At 39.7% G+C, this 14,790-nt stretch overlaps 1 long non-coding RNA gene across 1 annotated transcript in view; it reads left to right on the forward strand.

Annotated features, from left to right (window-relative positions):
• Positions 1-14,790, forward strand: part of LOC140338943 (uncharacterized) — a 69,779-nt gene that overhangs the window by 28,924 nt on the left and 26,065 nt on the right. The gene's annotated exons all lie outside the window — the stretch shown is intronic.

The raw sequence follows: 14,790 nt of genomic DNA on the forward strand, positions 1-14,790 counted from the left end.
AATGAGTATTGTCTCCTCCATACCCATCTCAGTCATGTGATCACATTTCTGCTAATTTACTGCTTGCCAGTCTTTAGCAGAATAATTTCTAACAAATCCAGTTTTGTCATACAGATTACTGATTTTTTTTCTCTTATTTATGTTCATTACACTATACAATTTATTATTTTATGGAACTAAATTATCAGTACACAATCAGTATTAGTAAACAATATTTTACCTTTTAGTAAATGTTGGAGATCACCTAATGGTTTTTGTGTCTTTTGGGGTTCAGATGATGGTATTTCAGCATTTCAGGCCTAAACACATACTATACTATACAGATCAGAAATTGTGGTTTAGTCCAGTGGTCCCCAAACTTATGGACCCTGGACCAAGCATGCTTAGGGAGCCGTGTGTCACTCAAAGGGGAAGAAACTTCCCCCAGTGTGACGTCATGATGCCAGAACGCACCCACCAAGACTTGCAATGGGAGAGTGGGTGGGTTGTGTCCAGAAACACAACCTGCCCACCACCATGAGCCTGCGATGCATACGAGGGACATGGTCCGCGACTCTGGCCAGTGCGCCCCCCAAAGTGGGGTCTGGGGACCACAGGTTGGGGACCACTAGTCTCGGTGCTCTCGCGGCCCAGCAGTTAGATGATTAGGGGTTGGGGACCCTGCTTTACACTTTACTCATGATTACGCTTTAACATAGTGTTTTGGATGTGATGTCTGCAGCCGCGTCTGACATACTCAAATTACAATCTTTTGCTTTTTTTTGCTCCTAGAAGCTACATAAATGGTTATGAGAGTACTATGATGTGCATAGAGGGGACTGTACTAGGCATATTGACGGTATTAGTAATTAGAACTCGTAGGGGGAAAATGCTGCAAAAAACATCTTAAGTACTTGTTATTGGACTGTAACTCAAGCAGCATGTTGGCTTTTGGCAATAGAAGCTTGGAGCTATTGGTTTTAAGTAGGGTTCTCTGTGTTGGGAATTAAGGATGAGTAGCTCTGGTTCATGGAATTACATTTGACAGAAAATCTTTTTCCATACTATTTCATGAAATTGCCTTTTAATTCTACCAAGTGGCCAATTCCAGATTTTTGAAAAAGGACAGACAAGGAGGAACAGGTTTTTTCTGTGCTCTGCAGATTTTTTTTTTAGCACAGAGAAGGAAATATACTTTGCTACAGACTTGTAACTGCATTCTGTAGAACTTCAGCAGAGTTTTAGATTTTTTTTTCAATATTGCATTTTTTCATTCTTCTTAGTTTCAGTATGTTTCTTCATATTTTCATTCTTTTAAAACTTTACAATTACTTTGAAGTAATAATTTCTATTTGTTTTACTAGGTAAGGAACTTATTGGTTTGAGGGGAGGGGTGCTTTCAGTTTACATTTCCATTTTGTTGTTTTATTTTGATATTTTAAAAAGTTAATAGAGTGTTACAAGCATGGTGACATATATGATCCCTTTTGACCAACTTTGTGTTTTGGTTGTGTTCTGGTTGGAATGTTTATGGAGACTCTTTGCCTTTTAAATGTTTTTTTTTTTTTTAACAATTGTATGTTATCCTTTTAAATCAATAAAAACACTTACTGGGGGTCGCTCAAAAGGGTTCTTTATTTCACCATAATATTGCAGTAAACCCCAGGGGATGCATTGTCCAAATACAGGCAGCTCAGTGGTTAGCATATTGTAGTGCTAGGTACCAGGTTCAAATCTAGGTCAGGACCCTCTCTGCATGGAGTTTGGAGGTTCCCCCCATATTTGCGCCAGTTTCCTCCCACATTCCAAAAACATGCAGATAGGTTAATTGGCTTCCCCCCAAAATTGACCTTAGACTGTATTAAAAACATATGACTGAGGTAGGGACATTAGATTGTGAGCCGCTTCGAGGGACAGCTAGTGACATGACTGTGGACTTTGTACAGTTCTTTTAGGGATGAGCGAGAATGCCTCTGACAGTCTTGTGAAATTTTCCCCGAAGTTCCGATGGGTCCCCCAAATTTCGGTGAACCGATTTTCGGTGAACCGAATCCACTGTCCAGGTTCCCACACTCCCTGGGCTGTACTTATCAATAAGTACATCCCAGGGAGCATGGGAACCTGCTGAACTCATATGACCCTCAATAGAGATTCTTCATGTGCCTCCAATCAGCTGTGACTGCAGGTTCCTACACTCCCTGGGCTGTACTAATCATTGATTATTACATCCCAGGGAGCGTGGGAACCTGCGGTCACAGCTGATTGGAGGCACATGCCTCCAATCAGCTGTGGCCGCAGGCGTACTACTGAACTCATATGACCTCTAAATGGAGAATCTCTATTGAGAGGTCATATAAGTTCAGCTAGCCTGGGAACACTAACTCGTGGCGAAAGAAGGTTGTTCTCGATTACATGTTCTGTAAGCGAGAACGGCCTGACTCATCGCGAGATCGAATTTAAAAATCTCGCTCATGTCTAAGTGCTGCGTAATATGTTGGTGCTATTTAAATACAATATTAATAATAATATCATAATATTATTATGCATTTTCTACAAAGCTTCAGGCAGAGCGGAATTACTGGAAAAAGTATTTTCAAGTAGAAATCTTGTAAATATCACATACTGACTACAAAGTTAAAAAAGTATGAAACTTCAGTTGGGCTTAACCTTAACACCTAAAGGCTCAATTTAGTGGGGAGATTAGCACCCCCTCCCATCCACAAAAGCCTTTACCTTGCCCTTAATTCTAGTGCCTTAATAATATTACTGTTATAGTGATCCCCTTGCTCTTTCACTGCAACACTTTTATCTCTAATCCAAACTCTAAAATCCCTATTCAAACATATGTGTTGCAAAATTGTTTCTTGAATGTCACAAAACTTACCTTGTATTACTGCACAAAACACTGCACCACAATGCACATACTGCGATTTGTTCATTGAAATTAAAAAGGGCTTTGGCACACAATTCTTATTAATGCACTTAAACAATGCAATGGACTAAAAAGATGTCAATGGGCCTAATACTTCGTCCCTATCTGCACAGTAAACTCACTCCGAGCCCTTGCTGAATCCCAAGAATGTTGTTGGTCTTTGGTCTCTGTTCTTCTGTAGTGCTGTAGGCTTCCTTGCTGTAACTGTTGCAGTCATTACTTGTATGATCCTCCAGGCTTTCATTGTTCAATCTTAGTTGAGCCTTTGGCATTATTTCAAGCTAAAGAATCCTTATGTGGTTATGTTCAATTGGTTTCTTTTTCTTGCTAGGAGATATTCTATTCAAACTTTTTTATTTATTTTTTTTATTTTTATTTTTTGAAGTACATATTTTTTTAATAAAAATTGAATGCCAGTATATAACCAATGACATCCCTATTCACTTAAATCTTCCATCTTGATCCTCTTACCAATTGTAGTGGATTTTCCTATTGGTGTATATGGAGACTAAGATAGGCTTCTGGAAAATCTGGAGATCATTTCATGGGTTTTAAGAACCAGTTGGTCGATACAAACATCAAGGCAAGCAAAGAGTACAAGTTAGGCATTGTTTATTTAAAAAAAAAATATCCAGTAACCTATTTACCACCTGCTTACCTTCGGGTTAAGTAAGCAGTATTCAGAAATAACCAACAGTTGACTCCATATGGGCAATGCCTGTAGGTGAGGTTTAGTAATTGCTGTCTCAATACTAAAATCTGTTGTAGAAATGACAATATTGAACAAGAGAGATCTGTTACAGGAACTGACAGAGTAGACGAACCATCTGCTTTCACTCATTTTTAGGTGTGCAGGTGTAGTGCTTGGTTGGCCACGTAGCCAATTTGCAAAAAAAATAAAATGTTATAACACATAAAACAGTTGCTCAATATACTGCCATACTAGATTACTAGTCACATTTTTAGGTAGAGTTTGGTTTGGTAGAGTTTGGTAGAGTTTGGTTTGTATGGCATCTTATGGCAAGCATCATTAGCTGAATCATCTTTATGTTTGGCTGTTTATTTTTCTGAGGATGGGGGAGAAAATATGACGAATGGTAAAAATGGATCTTTCACAATCCTTTCAAACAACAAAAGTCTGCACAATGCATGAATGAGTGCTGTACATACAGTGCCGCTCTGCTCTATCGAGAAGGGAGGGGTAGAACGACGGAGCGTCACACCGCTGTGCTCTCTCCCCTTCACTTTCATAACGATTGCTCGTTATCTGTGGACATGCCAGGACGGTCGTCAGAACCAGGGACAACGAGCATTGTACACATGTCAGATATCAGCCCTGAGGCGATTATCAGATGAGAATCATCTGACGTGTGTACGAAGCCTAACTCTCATTACACATTCCTGGACAACACAATAGGAAGTTATGAAAATCGTTACTTCTGCAGAAGGGGGAGGGAGGGCAGAGACTGCTGCAGAACTGAACTTACGGGGTGTTAATATCTTCAGAATTTGTATTTAAAGTCTAAAAAGGAGTTTTGGGCCTACATAATAACTTAAAGAATACAAGAATCTCTTATATTCCATCACAGAGTGCCATTATATTCCTTTTCTTCTTCCTTGAGACAATTTCAACCATCTTGATTGTCCATTTCAGCATGACGTAACATTGCGCGGGAGTTCATTCATTCGGCACACGCATGGAAAGCAGGATTTGCCAGGTTTGGAGAAATCCGGAAAGTAAGACACATTAATGCTGAAGTGTCATTGCCTGTCCCTTTCTGTAATAATAGCCTGCCTGATCAAGCATTTGTAATAATGGAACGTTCATTACAACTTAAAGTACTAGTTAAAGTCTTGTGGACATGAACCAATCCACTTCCAATTTTGCTCCCCCATCCAATTGGCTTTGGAATCAGTAATAATGGACTAAAGTCCAGAAACACTGCACACACCTAAATGATATTTTACTTCCCAATTGTTTTTTTTGGATAGAAAACAGTTAAAAGCCTGATCAGATTTGATACTTTTTACCTGCAACATAATTTGTGTACTTGAAATTGATTTATCACAATTTTTGATCAGGCTTTTATATACTTCCACTGGCTTTGGGCATTTCCTGCTTCATAATAACCTCTTCCTGCACTATATTATCATGTGAAGTATTAAACTTTTTCATATTGCGTGTGAACATTACATTTTTGGAAAGTGTAATTTTTATGGTAGTATTAACAACAAGGGACCTTTTGGCACAGAACCCCCAGCACACTGCCCCATATGTCGGCATAACAAAATGATTTCACATTTAACTAATAATCATTCATAATAAATTTAGTGCAATGTTAGATGTACTACTTTTAAAGTAATTTTTGTGCTGCTAATGGTTAAATTAATTTAAGTTTTACATTTGTTGCTGCATATATCTTTATATGTCTACAGATGCTTGCTGTCATTGTAGTGCCTAAACAAAGCAAAATGCAGCTGCTTCCACATTGTAATTTGTGGTCAGCTCCGAGTGCTGTCAAATATGTAAATGTAATTTACAGAAAGCCCTGTGACACACCTTTACGACATATGCGTGTTAAAATATGACCACAAGGTTATCAACAATGCAAAAGGAAGGTTTTTTTTTTTTTTTTACAGTAGAGAGCAGGTGATATAAGTGGTGCCATGCAATGGCAGGAACTGTGCTCAAGATGATGATATCAAGTGGAGCTGTGGTTGACCGCAATGTTCTCGTGATCAGCTGAACGGTCAGATGTCATGGGTGACTGAGAAAGAAGTTCAGTTTCCCACAGAAGAGGCCCAAGAAAAAAAAAAAACGTCTGCAGCCTACAATCCAAAACCATTTCACTATTTCCTTTTTTTTAACCATCAGTCTTCATGGTCAATCGAAAAAATGAAAAAGAAATCTATTGCTGCACGATTTTTAAATTATCCCCCTATAAATAGAATGATATTTTTATATCGCACACATGCTAGACAGAAAAATAGAAATCTCTTTCTTTTAAGTCTACAATATACCAAGTTGGTAATGACTTTCACATTGTTCTGTGTGCTCCTGCATGGGGCCATGTAGTGTAAAGTTGACCATGTAAACCTAAGCAAATTAAACTAATGTCCACTAATGGTTGGATGCTACATCCATCATGAGCCTACAATTATGGCAATAGTTCATTGCTGATGTTCTTGCCTCTACCAAGATGGTGGCCCCACACAGTAACATGGTCTAAAACATGGCATTATAAGTCAATAATAAACAAAGCTGCACGGGTAATAATGGTCAGTAGTCGTTTTCCCTTTTTATGCTTTTTTAAAGACATGGTTTCTAGAGATTTGCTATTCTTTTAAGCGCTTTAAATAGTAACTAGTCATTTTAAAGAATAGCCCCTGACCCACCTAAATCCACCGTGGCTCTGAATCCCTTCTGTGGGTGCTTCTGGGCATAGGGGAGCATGTGATCCCCTCCAATGATATAATGATCCAGCCTGATAAAAAACCACCAATAGCTCTAAAAGAGGTCAGTTTCTCAAATGTCAAAAGCGGTCAATGTAGTTTGGTCCATTTCAGTAGTTACGGTTGGTTTGTTTTTACTGGTAAAATAAATGCAGGGCAGGATCAGGTGCGGTGAAAAAATACTTTTTATCACCATGATAACTGTTTAGGCTTTTTGTACAGCTATGTGGGAAAGGCTGATGTATCACCCTTCCAATGTTGTTACCAGCCAAAACATTTTTTTTAATTTAATTGTGGACAGAATAGAGACCGAAAGGGATAGGCAATCCAAAAATGTTATAGCTGTGACCAAAACAGGAGATTATGAGAAAACTTCCAGTAGGAACATCTGTTGCATTGACATATGGCTAAGAGGGGATTTCCCCTCATTTCTGTCTCATCTCCATGTCAGGAAATAAAGGGAATCTCTCCAATGGCACGGAGATGGCAAAAAAAAACAAAAACACTCTTTTAAACATCAATAGCAATTTCAGTGAAATTAAAACTTTTCTCTAGTAGTATGATCTCTCAATGGTGTCAGTTCAGCAAACAGTAACAACTCGGCTTTGGTCTGTTCCCTAAAAACCCAATCCCTTTGTTCAACATTAGGACACCAGTGTTCGATTGGTCATTTCCTAAACTTGGTGTTGTTTAAACCAAAACAGATTACATGTACAGTAGTTGAGTGGATGACCCGTCACGGTCACCCAACCACTACCTCCTCTGTTCCTCTTGGAGCTACTATTTCCAGTGAGCCATGAAAAGGCTCCCTCCACTTCCTCGCAGATTCCATAGACACCCTGAAACATTCAACAATAAGAAGTCGGAAGAATTGTTTCAGCATTCTGTTTCAGGGCTGTTGATGGAAGACTCAAAACAACCATAGAAGGGGAGGACAAAGACATTTTATGCAATAATGCCTGCCCTTATTTTAGCTTGGATGAGGAATAGGAACCAAGAGAGGAAGGACAATGTATAGTGTATGTGTGGTTAGCTCTCCACAGGCCATGTCTGAAGATCATGAAGAAAGAGAAGTGGCCCATTACAGCACTCATTATTTGACTGATTTTGGTCAGGATGTGTGGAAGGCGGTATACAATGATTTGTGTGTCCCACTATGGGGTGAGGAGCAAAACACTGAGCTTTAGTGGTATAGACCAGTGGTCCCCAACCTTCTGCACGTTGCAAACCACTAAATGCATGGACTCTGGACCGCGCATGAGTGGGGAGCCGTGTGGCACTTCCCCCCAAGGTGACGTCATGATGCCAGAACCCGCACACTCTGTGTCCAGAGACAGAACTTGCCTACCTCACTGAGCCTGCGATGTCTCCCGAAAGACGTGGTCCACGGCTGTGGCAGGTGCGCCCCCCTAAGCGGGGTCCTGCGCCTGGTTGGGGACCTCTGGTATAGGCAGTGGGAGGATGTAGAAAAAGAAGTTGCACAGCAACAAAATCCTGGGAAAGGAGCATGCTCATATGCCCACAACAGAATAGGTCTTATCACAATTTATACTAGTTGGCATACACTAACTCCGAGGTATGAAGGGCCAAATACAAATTCTCCCTTAGGTGTGTTTACATGGTGCCATTTCTGTAGCAATTAACACATGCATATGGGAGGGGCTTTCTTAAATGTCTGCAGAGGAACATTTTAAGAAAGCCCCTCCCATACATAAGAACAGACCCCCCTTTCCCACTCCCAAAGTCTGTTCACATGGTCTCATCACATTATCTATTAGCACATACCCATATGCCCTCCCATGCCTCTCTTCCTCCGGGTAGTCACCATGGTCCCATTGCAGTGGACAGTAACATTTTTTTTATTGGCCGGAGTTTGGGCAGTTTGAGCAATATAAGCGCCTCCATAATGCTGTGCATTTCTTATTTAGGTTACATAAAAACCACTGATCATCATTATGGGATGCCCATCTTATTAGAACCATGTAAAAGGCCAAATGATCAAACTTTATCTAGATGAAGAGAGGCAACAATTTTATTTATAAGTGTTTATTATAGAGAAGTACTTGTGCAGAGCCTTTTCTGCTGCTACCTGCATCACCTACCTGTTATGGCTTCTCCACCAATGCCAGAGCCTCTAACAGGTTGGCTTCCGCAGGCAGTACTTGGCTATGAAGTCACTGAGTATGCCCGCTTTAAACTCTGATACCTAGTGCATTTTAGTGAAGTGACGACAGTCAAAAAGTGGACGTCCAAGATGGAGTCCAGAATCTGCTCTCCATGCTTCCCTACCACATCCTGGGAAATGCATGAAATTTGTCAAATTGAACCAGGCCCTAGTCTCATAGGACACCCTCCCTCATGAGGATTACACCAATTAGCTGAAGTTAGCTATTTGTCTACAAACAGGTAATTAAAGTCAGGAATTGCATTTCCTCTGCACAAATGTACAAACCGTGTTACTGGAAATATAAGTACATGTACAGATATAATGTGTGGTTGTGTGGTTTGGTTTTTTTACATTTACAGAAAGGTATTTTGTTATTATTGTCCTTAATAAATGAACATGCTGTTACTGGAACTATACATATTGAGATTTAGAATTTTGAGGGGTGAAATGTACATTGGTAACCAAAATGGTTTTGTGTCACCAGGATGTGTAATCAAATTTAGAATTGTACTCTGTCTTACTGGAACATTATATATGGGTAAAGCTGTATCTGAGTACTTGAATTTTGGGAGGTGAAATAAACGACTGTAACCAAAACTGTTTTTTAAACATACCACTCAAAACTGAAATAATGTTCCCTATTCACAGATGTGCATACTATATAAAATTTAAAAAGTATTCCGACTACGTAGCAATAGTCAGACGAGTGAGAAGCCTACACTTAATAGCAGGCCTCTGACAGATCTAACATAGGTATAACTACACAGAGAAGTGGAAGAATGATGCAATGAGCAATGTAGCAGTGGCAGGACTAGTACATGAAGTTACTGATAACAGACCACAGCAGCCTTTATACCAATTTTACACTAGAGGAATCCTTTCAAAAATTATTAGAAGATTATCTGGCTGGTGATCCTGTGCTGTGCATCATCACCCTGTTCATTGTGTCCAGCAATGTCACTTGCAGCAGCAAGGAGAACAAGAAAATAGCACCAGCCCTGCTTCCCTTTAACCGTGATGAACGTTTTTGGCATCCCCAGCACACATTCTGAGGCTGTGCACAGCTGAAGGGAATTTAGAGGCAGATTAGTTCCTGGCTCAATCCTGTGCTGCCATTGGCTGTTAGGGCTCTATAGACTTTTTGCTTGCGGTCCCCAGAGCCTGTTGTACCGTTACGCTAGGCTGACTTGTTGCTGGTGTGTGGTTTCGTAGGATTTACTGATGCTGACCTAGTCTGTTCCGGGCCCTTGGATTGTACACTGCCTGGACTGACCTTTTCCCTGTGACCCTGATTCTGCTTCTATACTTCTTCTGATGGACTGTTTACCTGTGAATTACATCTGACCTGTATTCTGGATTGGTCTCTGCTAGAATTTAGATGCTCTATAATCTGTCCTCAGCCAGACATCATCCCTTACACACAGAAGTCCTGGGGCAGCGGTGTGCTGGATACTAGCTTAGTTTTGATGGCCGCCAAGGGAGAAAGAATAATATTTATCTATTACAAATCAGCTTTTAGCTTTCTACAGTTTTGCAACCCATTGGTCTGTAATGCTAGGTAGCCAACTAGGACAAATTTAGAAAGGTGTGTTACAGGTGTAGCACTGTATTGGAGACATATTTGCACTTGAAAACCGCACAATTAAGAATGAGGTTAGGGTAATGTTAAATATTGTTGCAATGCTACTTTAAAATAGGGTAAAAAGGAACTGGTGAATCAAACCGTTTTCTAGTTCATTACCAGCAGCATTGTGTACTATGTGAAGGATGCTAATTTGGGGCTTCAGCTGTCCTGAGAGGACCCCACCATTAGACAGGCAATGGGAAATGTCCAAGTCATGCAGAAACCTAAAGAACGACTCCAACACTTGTCAACAGACGAAAGAAGACTTGGGATCGGAGTATCACATGACTGAGCAACTAGGTGAGTAAATAGCTGAAAAAATATACTTATAACCCTAAATCCAAGCAAATACATGGAGTGAAGAGGTAAAACATCCTTCAGGACTACAATGATTTCTGTATCCCTGTGCAAATTTTTCTATTCATGGTGGTTTCTCATCTGCTTTATTTGTTGCCACTGTCAATGTCCAACCCACAGTTCTGGCTAATAAAGGCCAATGTGCTCTAAGACCCAAAATGGCAATTCCACCGCACCTCTGCATACTCTGGTCAATAAACCTTGTGCAAAAGTACACACTAAAAGTTCCAAAAGCACTAAAAGCTCATACAAAAAGAGTTTTGATTTACTTGTGGCCTCTTTAAAAACAAGTTAGGAGCCTGTGAACAGCATCTACTGGTATAAGGCTTTTACAATAAAAAAGAAGGATGGTACTAAAATAGAAAATACCAACAAAAGCCATCAGGAATGTGTAATGTGGCTAAAATGTTGCAGCCTCGCAAATACAGTCAAATGAAGTAGCCATGGAGGAAGCAGGCAATACTGCAATAGAAGTCAAAGGCTCACATCTTGTGCCCTGCAGCACAGGGGTGAGACAGCTGCTTCCCAGTTTTCCCTCTCTGTAGATCTTAATCTGCATAAATGAAAAAGCGCTTCCCCTGAGATTAGGAAAATGGAAATTTCTCCACGCTTTTCCTCCACCCTTTCGCTGCTGACGGAGATGGCTGCGCAGGGGTTCATGTTTCTCAAGATGAGGCCAACTCATTATTTGGAATTTTCTGCAGCTGGTCCATGAATAACTCCATTTTTTTCAGAGTACTTTTTATTGTACACAAATACCATCTTGTGTTTTAGCCTTTATTCTCTAGCAATGGGTCAACCTTAACTACTCCTGTGAAGTCTGTTCTATATGCTGTAGTGTAATTTAAAAATGCATTTTGTATTCATTTGTACAGCTTTTATTGCTGTCTATTTATTCATGGTTTTTTGGGAAGAGAAAATCCGAGGGATTTGATGTATATCTAAATAACAGTCTACCAGTCTTTAAATGTAGTATCTGTGTTACCTTTCTTTTTTTCATTGTTAAAGAAAGTAGATTATGAAGTCTCAAAAGCCTTCTGTAGAACTATAAATCGGCGTACGATAACCACACAGTCCCTCCATAGATACAGTGCAGTGATTGAGCATTGTTACACTAGAACAAGAAGTATGCTATTGCAGGATCAGCAGGTAAAAAAGGTTGATAATATAAAATGTATATAATTTATTTTTTTTTGAACCAATTTTTATAGGTATTTCTGGGACAAGGTCAGAGTACCAAAGCCAAAATGGACTCCACTACCGTGCTCTGTAAGCTACTTTTGCATCATAGGTACCAGGTCTTGCCCTTCTTGTTCCCTGTTCTGTTAAAGTGTTCATGGTAGCTGCCCCTTCTGCTTAGCCCTCTGCTTGACCCTAGTCACAGGGCCCTATTAGCAAAATTTGGAATGGTGCACTCTTTTTCCAAATCTTTACAGTATGTCTAAAGCAAAAACTTTAGAAATCTTTTTCATCCTGGAATAAGTTAGTGTTGTCACTCAAGTGAGACCATTAGAACTGTGCAAAGTTTTGACTAATCAATTACATAATTGTCATTCTGGCTTATTAGTAGCTTGGATCCAAAAGTGGTGGTTAACAAATTAGTGTATTCATATAACTTAGGGACAATGATGTAAAACAGGAGCCACCCTAAACCAAGGCAAAACCTTTGGTGGGCCATAGGATTGGAGATGCATATTTATTATTATTATTATTTTTATTAATATGAATAAGCAGTATTTATATAGGGCCAACATATCATGCAGCACTGTACATTAAATAGGGGTTGCAAATGACAGACAGACACGAAGGAGGAGAGTACCCTGCTCCAAAGGGCTTACAATCTAAGAGGTGGGGAAGCAGCATACACTAGAAGGGGGGATATGGAGTGAGGATTTAAGAAGAAGACAGGTAGGCAAGTTTTAAAAGATGGGTTTTAAGGGCCCTTTTAAAGGAGCAGAAAGTAGGAACAAGCCGAATAGGACGCGGAAAACCATTCCAGAGGGTTGGGGCAGCTCTAAAGAAGTCTTGTATCCGTGCGTGTGATGAGGTTATGAGTGAGGAAGTCATTAGTAGGTCATTCGAGGAGCGAAGAGAGCGGCTGGGGGAGTATTTTTCTATCAGGTCAGAAATGTAAGTGGGACAAGAACTGTGGGGAGATTTGAAAGCAAAGCACAGGAGCTTGAATTTGATTCTAAGGTGAAATGGAAACCAAGGAGAACTACAAAAAAAATTACATGGTTATCCTTATTACAACCCGAAGAAGCCTATAAAAGAACAGGTAATGCTAATGTCCTTCAATGTGAGAGGTGAAATCTTCAAGAACTTTAGGTAGAGGACTCTGGGAAACTATAAGAAAGAATGCCAAGACTTGAAGGGAGATGGTGAATGCCTCGCTAGCTTATCTCCATGATGATGAAAATGACTGAGAAAGCCGGGGTTCTTTAGTGGCAATAAAGAGTATATTAAGTGAGACAAAACATCATACAAGATACAAATAGTTGGGTAAAACTGATCACTCTGCAGCACCTCAGTCTGCCAAACTCTGCACAAGTTGTTACATTGTACAACCTTCAGGGACTTCTTTGTGAATCTTGATTTATATTCACTATTGTGAAATCCTTGTTAGAAGGCCTTCAACCTATCGCAACCCTTTAAGACGCTCTCTACAAATCCTGCATCGGTTTAAGAGATGTTATTACTATATTCACAATTTAAATAATCAGGGATACTCTGTCTAGCCAAAGGGTCATATTTTCCATAATATTTTTGGTAATGACCTACACTGCTTTGTATATATGTATACTACACAACCATATGTATATTGTATTATCCCAGTTTACTTACTCTTTATTGCCACTAAAGAACCCCAGCTTTCTTAATCTTTTCTATCGTTATTTGATAATATTTTGGGGTTGGCAAAGCAGTTGACAAACTGCCAGAGGATAGTTAGAACGTCCCTGGTCATTTTTCTACATTATCTCCATGATGCTAGGTTGTAGTGAAGCTGGGTAGAAAATGACAACCTAGCCATGGTCATGGTGTGCAAATACGGTATGAACTCATTCTGAAGAGGCTGGAAGGATTAGGAGGACTCCAAGACAAAAAACAAATACAAGATAAGCATTTCATCTCTACAGGAAATTTAATGGACAGAAGAGTGAACAATATATTTCCGAAATTAACAATATTGTACAGTGATTGGCCAAGAAGAAACATTTAAGGCTTGAATTACTGTACAAGTGACTTTTAAACCATCAATTAATGATCATAAACCATCAGTTATTAAGGTCCTATTACCTTCTAAATCAAGAGTGTCACTATGTTGGATAGGACACTGTATTTTGGAGTGCTGGTGCTTCTGTTTTAATGAGTTCTACACAGCACCATCCGTGGTTGTCCCATCTAGCACCCTTCCTCTTTTATAAGGTGTGTTTGCTGTAAGAAGTGCATTCCTATCACTGACATTGTTCCTAATGTCTTTTAGTGTTCATGGAGCAATGTTTACATGACAAAAATAATCCTATTGGTTATAGTGTGACCAAAAACTGAATGTTGGCTTGCACTTTTTCTTCCTTTACTGCAGCTGATGTTTCCTGGTGGGTGGATAAGCGTTCCTGTTATGGGGGTTTTGGTCTACTGGCTATGATGAGCTTTCCTAGCCTCTAGCAGTTCTTCTTACATGGTAAGGTTGTAATCTAGACTGCTTAGATGTGTCACCATAATTTACAGATTACAGGACCACATTTTGGGAGAACCAAACACAAAATTATGTGTACCTGTAAACTCAAAAAGTTTGGTGATCCTAGTGTGACAACACATGGTTAGTTCAGTGGAAGGGTTGCCATTCTTTCCTACTTACAGGCAGCTGTAAACCGCCATGCACTCATTCTCATTCACAGCATTCGTTTGCCAATGGAGCACAAACCTATCTACTGGAAGTTCATACAAAGGGATTACAGCACAGTTAAAAAATATTTTTTTTTCTTTCTACAAAATAATGTGATCCAGTTTTACTTACAGTGCTTTACAAAAGATGTTTTGTCAGAGTTTAGTTCTACTTCTGATATGCATCCACCCTGTCCATTTAAATGGTACTTTTCCTATGACCACAAATTGTGGCTGTCCAGTTCCCAACACCATGTATGAAAATGTCTTTTGTTTTATACAGACATGCGTATTTAGGAGCTAAATGTGATTAAGGGCATGAAAAAAATGGGCTGACAGCCATCCTCTGGAACTTGGCCGGCTTGGGATGCAGCTATGTGGTTTTCCTATAAA

This window comes from Pyxicephalus adspersus, chromosome 10, assembly GCF_032062135.1.
Source record: "Pyxicephalus adspersus chromosome 10, UCB_Pads_2.0, whole genome shotgun sequence".
NCBI classification, from domain to species: Eukaryota; Metazoa; Chordata; class Amphibia; order Anura; family Pyxicephalidae; genus Pyxicephalus; species Pyxicephalus adspersus.